Source organism: Procambarus clarkii, unplaced genomic scaffold (assembly GCF_040958095.1).
Source record: "Procambarus clarkii isolate CNS0578487 unplaced genomic scaffold, FALCON_Pclarkii_2.0 HiC_scaffold_599, whole genome shotgun sequence".
NCBI classification, from domain to species: domain Eukaryota; kingdom Metazoa; phylum Arthropoda; class Malacostraca; order Decapoda; family Cambaridae; genus Procambarus; species Procambarus clarkii.
The window spans coordinates 92,715-100,349 of record NW_027189632.1 but is presented as its reverse complement, the minus strand read 5'-3'; positions in this window follow the sequence as shown (position 1 = coordinate 100,349).

The following is a 7,635-nucleotide window of genomic DNA, read 5'->3' as shown; positions in this document are numbered from 1 at the left end:
TAATGGAAAGATTGAAGTCCTGTAGGTACAACGCCCACCTGAGGATGCATTTATTCTTACCCTTCATCTGAGTCAGGAAGACTAGTGGGTTATGGTCCGTGTACACTTCAACTATATTACCTGTGAGGTAAACTTCGAACTTTTTACATGTTAACACTAGCGCCAACGCCTCTTTTTCTACCACTGAATAATTGCGTTGCGCCTTGTCGAATTTCACAGAGTAATAATATACTGAGTGTTCCACCTGATCATCCCCAGTTTGCAACAACACTGCACCAGCACCCGAGTCAGACGCGTCAACATGAATTTTAAACGGTCGGTCGAACCTTGGACTAGCAAGCACTGGGGCGGAAGCTAAGATCAATTTCAAATTTTTAAATGCCTCTGCACAGTCTGATGACCACTTAAATTTAACGGCTTTCCGCAACAAGTCTGTGAGAGGAGTGGCAACACTGGAAAAGTTCTGACAAAAACGTCGATAGTACGCACACATACCGATAAATCTTTGAACGTCCTTTTTAGACTTTAGTACTGGATACTCCAGAATGGCACTGATTTTATCTTGCCGAGGTAACACTTTTCCTTGGCCCACTTCATAACCGAGGTACGTCACTGTGCCTTGGCCAAAATGACACTTTTTAGCATTTAAGGTAAGATTTGCCCTTTTCAAGATGGCAAACAACTGGCGTAACCTAGCTATGTGGTCAGCCCAATTACTGTCAAACAGCACGATATCATCTAAATACGCCCGACAATTTGGCACCTTAGCGAGTAGAGAGTTCATGAGTCTCTGGAACGTGGCAGGGGCATTACGCAAGCCGAATGGTAACACTTGATACTCAAAAACACCCTCGGGTGTCACGAACGCGGTGAGCTGTTTAGCACGTTCAGTGAGTGGGATTTGATAATACCCCCTCGAGAGGTCGAATTTCGAAACGTACTTGGCATTTCCAACTCGTCAATGCAGTCCTCGAGGAGGGGCAGCGGATAGGCATCCACAATGGTCACCTTGTTGAGCTGCCGATAGTCGGTGCATAATCGCCAGGAGCCGTCTGGTTTGGGGACCAAAAGGCAGGGCGAGCACCAAGAGCCCTGGCTCGGCCGGATGAGGCCGTGCTGGAGCAAGAAGTCGACCTCCTTCCGTACGATGGCCTTCTTTTCTGGACTCATCCGATAGGGTTGAAGGCGAATGGGAGTGTAGTCCGTCAACTCGACATCATGGCAAATGGCATCAGTCTGGGTCGGGACCTCCCCAAACAGACTGGAGAATTCATCAACCAACGACTGCACCTCTTCACGTTGGGCCATCTGCAAATGGGACAGTCCCTCCTCCACAGCATTCACAGAACTAGAATTATTGAAAATGAGATTAGTTGGGTCCCCAGAACAATCATCCCCTCTCTCACTGGAAATGGAAACATTGGTTAGTGCAATGGGCCTGGGGCCCTGGAACTTCTTCAGTCGATTTACATGTATGAGCATTACCTGGTTACGTTTGTCAGAGTGCCTCACTTTGTACGTGAGGTCCCCAGTCTTTTCTGTCACAATGTAGGGGCCTTCGTACTTGTGGGACATAGTGTTCCCTAGTCGAGGCTTTAATACCAGGACAGGGTCGCCAGGCTGAAATACCCGTAACTTAGATTTAGCATCGTTACGTTCTTTCATCTTTTCTTGGGCCTTGCCAAGATACTTTAATGCAGCCGCCTTGCAGTCCTTGAGTCTCTGGTGGTGTTGCGCAAAGAAAGCCGAACCTTCGGATAACGTTACGTTCCCTAACAGATTCTCCTGTAACATTTGCAAGGGTCCACGAACTTTATGGCCAAAGACTAACTCAAAAGGAGAACAGCCCAGTGAACTTTGTAATCCCTCTCTAGCCGCAAACAAAACATACGGTAAATTCTCATCCCAGAAGGTGTGGGAACTCTCGCACGATGTCTTCAACATCTGTTTCAGAGTTAGATGGAAACGTTCAATTACCCCCTGACTCTGTGGATGGTATGGGCTGGAAACCTTATGAGTTATTCCATGTTCCTTACAAAATTGCTCGAAAACATCAGACTTAAAATTAGTACCATTGTCAGTTTGCACGACCCGAGGCAGTCCAAAAGTGGAAAAAAATTGCAACATACGAGCAACAACAGTTTTTGCTCGGATGTTCCTTACAGCAAAAGCCTCTGGGTAACGAGTAGTGATACACATCATCGTGATTAGGTAAATATTACCAGACTTAGTTCTTGGTAATGGTCCAACACAGTCCATTACCACATGAGAAAATGGTTCCTCTGGCACGGCAATAGGCCTTAGAGGAGCTTTAGATGGAGTCTGGTTTGGTTTCCCAACCAGTTGACAAACAATACACGCATTACAAAATTTTGCCACATCGCTTTTCAGCTTGGGCCAGAAAAAATACTTTAAAATTTTGTGATACGTAATATTAATACCTTGATGTCCCCCCATAGGATCATCATGAGCAGCTGCCAAAACTCTTTCTCTATAGCAGGTCGGCAACATAACCTGGTGGACTACCTCCCACTCATTTGACAAGGGTCAAATGTGGTCCCTGTGGTCTCCATTTTCTCATCAAAATCCGATCATTGTAGTAGTACCCAGTTGCTGCGTCTACAATTTCCTCCATAGAGACGGCTGTTTCATGACAATCTGCAAGAGTGGGGTCAGCTTTCTGTAACTCACTCAAGGAGGCATCTAGGCCTTGGTCAGATGCCATTGGCCGAGGCTCAACAGTGTTCTCCTCCACCTCCCCACTACTCTCTGTAGGTGGCGGTGGCAGGCTCTCCACAATGTCCTCGGCCACGTCATCGAGTCGGGCTATGAATGTGTCCGTGAGGTCCACTTGGTTTTCACCACTCGGAAAGCTCCTCGTGACCTCGGGATTTACCACCTTGGCAAGCACAGGGCTGCCCTTACATTTAAGTCCCATAGACCTGGTCACCGCGCACGCAGGGTACACAACATTATCCTCTGTGGCGGGTGGATCCAGGCAAACCTTAGGGGTAGGCAACATAATAGGCAGTCTGGAGTCCCCTACCTTATCCCCTGCTAAATCATTACCAACTATTACATCAACATTAGGGAAAGGTAGGTATGAAGTGACTCCGACTGTACAAACACCCTTGTGGAAATCAGATTCCAGGGTAACCTTATGGAGGGGTACTGCTCGAGTATCACTAGTGACACCCTCGACCAGTACCACCTCTCCAGTGTCGAGAGTGTTGGCACCTTGCAATGCACTCTCTAAAATTAAAGTCTGGATGGCACCGGTGTCTCGGAAGATCACCACGTCCTTCCAGGAAGAACCCTCAGACAAAAGTAGTCTCCCTTTCGATAAGAATGGGGTAAGCAAGTCCAACCACTGTGGGTTGGAGGTCTTACTCCCTAACCCTTCTGAAAGCCTCAAGCCCTGTGTCACAACTAGAGCATTGGGTCTTTTTTCAGGGTGCAGTTGCCAACAACGGCTAATAGTGTGGTTTGGACGATTACAGTGACCACAAAAACGTTGGGGAGAAGAGACATTACTAACAGAATTACCCTTCGGTTCACCTTTAGGTGCCGTTGGGCTAGACTTTTTAACAGGGTTAGTTATGTCTGAAACAGAAGGTGCATTAGGTAAAGGGTTAGAATGAGCTGGTCTGGACTGGCTGTGGGTATAAGTTTTGCTACTCTGTGGGGTATAATTATTTTTATTGGGCCTTTTCCCCGCCAATTGGTAGTTTTCTGCCAACTTGGCCAAATCCCCTATTTTAGAATTTACCTCTACCCTTCCTCTAATGTAATTTGATACGTTCTCTGGCATAATATCTATGAAATGCTCCATTAAAATTAAGTTCCTGAGAGCCTCGTATGTTTCGGCTTTCGCCGAGCGAATCCATCTATCAAACAATCGAATTTGATCATTCACAAATTCAGTGAGCGGTTGGTTGTGAGTAGGCCTAAGGTTACGATAAACTTGGCGGTGAGCTTCAGGAGTAATTTCATATGCCCGCAAAATACATTCCCTGACTTTATCATATTCGAAACACTCGTCGTCAGGCATGTTTATAAAAATATCTTGTGCTTTACCCCTAAGTCTTCCCTGTAGGATTTTCACCCACTCTTCCTTTGGCCAGTTCATGGACGTGGCCACTCTCTGAAAATGGTTGAAAAACCTTTCAGGGTCAGACTCGGAAAATTCAGGCAAATTATGCTTTTCTCATAATGCCTGGGGTTTGAATCCCCGGCAGGTGGAGTTCCAGTGGCATTCGCTCTAATTTTAGCCTCCTCGGTTTTGAGTCTTTGCTCCTCTAATTTTATTTTTGCTAACTGTAAAGCTAATTCACTTTCCCTATGAGTTGCACTTTCTGCTTGGCTAGGCTGGCATAAAGGTGTATCACTTGCCAATAGTTGTTCATCAATACAATGTTGTAATATTTCATTCACCAAAGTCCACTTTTTATCTGCGACATTTAATTCTAGGCCAAATTCCTGGCCTAACAATACTAAATTAGACTTTTTAAGTTTTTTTATCTCTACCACTGAAGGCTCCCTTGCCAGGTTCTGCATTTCAGAAGACATCACTAATAATTTTAGCTCCCAGCCAAAGAAAAAATTAAAAAAATAAAAATTGGAAAAACAAAACAAAAATTTGCACGGCCCCTAACACAAGGCCACACTAACCTTAATCGTGAAGGGATCCAGCTGGGTGTCCAGTCAGTGCAAGAATGTCCTTTGCTAGATGAGCTGGACCCTAGGCTAGCACACAACCGTTCTGCGGAAAACAAAAAATTTTAATTTTGGCACTCAAGAATCTAATTTTTTACACTTATAATGTTCCTCCCGGACTGGCCAACCACTTGTTACAACAATGGAAGTGGGGCTTCTATGGGGTACTGGTACTATTAAGGGGTAAAGGTAGTTAGAAGACAAGAGTATCAAATATGGGAGAGCTAAAAGGCCCGGCCCCCAAAATAAACTATCCACAGTAGTAATAACTTGCTACATGACCATATATGTTAGTCTAAGGGTTGATCACTGCGCTCCCACCTTGGAAGAAGAGATACTCTGTAATTCATGTACTTATTTATTAACCCCTTAACAACCCCCCATATACACTCACACCAATAACAATAATAATAATAACTTTACCACACTATCTTACGTTAAAAGCCTTGGTCCACATAGACAGGATACAAGGTTTACACTAATAACAAGCTAGGGTAAAGTACTACTGGATAAGCACTGAAGCTGGATGCAGCTTAGGGTAGTGAGACCATGTGGTACCCTAATACAAAACACAACACTCAGGGTAAACAAAACACTGGCAAATACTAACCCCAGGTCTCACCAATAGTTACTACCAGAGTAGGTACACTTACTAATGCCCCGTACTTAGCTTAAGGATGCAGGAACTTCAGGTAAGGGAAATAAGTAAGAGGAGAAGGGAGGAGAGTAGGGGTGCAGCCACAGAGTAGGTCTTATCCGCACGACACCAGCCAGAGAGAAGAGCGAGCTAGCCACCAGCTGCCTCCCTCATGTCGTGGTGCCGGGAGGAGCCTAATTGATCGTGCAGCTAAGCACATTAAAGATCTTCCCCTATGCAACGTATTGTTACTTTATGAATGATTAGAAAGTATTAGTAAGCAAAGTTGGTGCCTATGTTATTATTTAATAATCAACCCCCAGCTCAGTCTTTAAATGCTCTTTGAGAAACAATAATAGTCTTACGTCTGGCAGGGAAGATACAAACAATTGCCATTCAAAATGCGCCAACTGTACTACTAGGAAGTTAAATAGCTCAATTTTGACCTCTGGTTTCCACTGGAGAACCCAGGGTCATAACATCCTCCATCAGCATATAAGTGAAAACCTCTATAGCCTTTTAGCCTCAGAATGCTACCATCCTTATCCCCAGTTCCTGGAGTACTCCTATGTCAATATTCTCTCTAAGAGTATAATAGTGTACATCCATCGCTCTAGTTTTTAATCCATTAACGTTCCAAGATAATATTCACAATCTACTTTCATCCATGATAAATAATAAAACTACCTTTGCCCTGTCCGTCACGTTCCATGAGATACGAGAGTACCTTAGAGACTTCCTCCCAACACCGTAACATTTTTGCTTTCTCCTCACTTGCACAACTACTACTAACATCGAAGGTAATATTATTCATATCTATTTTTTTTATTTCTGTATACCGTTTTACTTTAACTTTTGTTTCAACATTTGTCACAACAGGAGGTTCAACACCGCTAACACTACTAGAAAGTGTATTTTCCTGACTATCCTCTATCATCGTTATGTCATGCACTTCCTTACTTTCTTCTACGCACGTTTCACATTCCATTTCACGTCCTGTTTCACCACCATCTTCACCCCGTCTACCTTCCATAGCCAATTTTTCCAATGCCTCAATCCTCTTGTCTAGCTTTTTTAGATATTCTAAAATTTGATTACCAACCTCAGAGTTGACCATATTGTCCTGAACTTGTCCCCACAAGGTTTCAGTTTTTCAACTGCATTACCTACTTTCCCTAGGCTCGCCTTAATTGTATCCGTTCCATTCTCCCACACATTGCTCATAGGGGCTGTCGTTGGCTTCCAGCTGTTTCCTCAATGTTCCTCTTGCACAATCTTTCCTTGCTGCGAGGATACATCTATCCTGCTTGTAGGACCCGTCCTAGTCTCTTTCAGATGAGGCTTCATGGGGCATAGAGAGGAACCAGCATTGTGGCTGCCTCGACAATTGCATCAAAATGGGACGATTTTTTCACTTTTTTCAATCTTAACTCTACACTTTCGCGAGTCGTGTTTCATACCACAATACCGACACCTGGGGTCAAACTGGCATTTCCATGCCATATGTCCCCAACGTGAATGCTTCATGCATAATATGGGCTCCTCAATATATTTTGCAACTTTCCTATAGCCTAGTCCTTGCACAAAAATTCTTTCCGGAGCCTCACCCTTTACCAAGGCAACAACCTGACTTTGTTTGTCACCACAAACATTGTTCCTCTTTGCCCAAACAACACTATCATTGTTGAGAAGAAGATAATCAGGCTCCAAATAAGTTGGGTACTTAAAAACTATAATCTTGGTGTGCATCATACCTTCTTCCGGGGTAACCATCACAACATTTTCAAAACCAACCGTCATTAGGCGTTCCACGGCCTTTTCTGTCCCAACTGTTATGTAGGGCTGGCGAAGACCCTCCTTGAAGAGTGGTTCATATTTCAAACACTCCTTAGCCAGAAGTACCGTCCACTCCAGCTTTTGGTGGAAGTTCAGTTGGCATGTTGTAGGGAATAACAGCTGCTTCCTTCTTCCCTGTAACCTACCTTACCCCTCTACTGTTTAGTTTAGTTTAGTTCATATATTATGCACCCAATACCCATCTTGTGGGCGGTAGTGGAAAGGGTTACAGAGGCACATAATAGGCTCAGGGACTGAACCCCACAATTCATTTAGCTAAGCAATTTACAATCTTGATGAGCTAGTTACAAAATTCAATGTAAGTCGTCACATCAACAATGGGTTCGAGATCTACCTCAAGTACAGGTTCTAAATTAAGCAATTGACATATGTGGAGAGCTAATGTCAAAATTTATATGTTTGTCCTACACACAGCCCCCCATCCA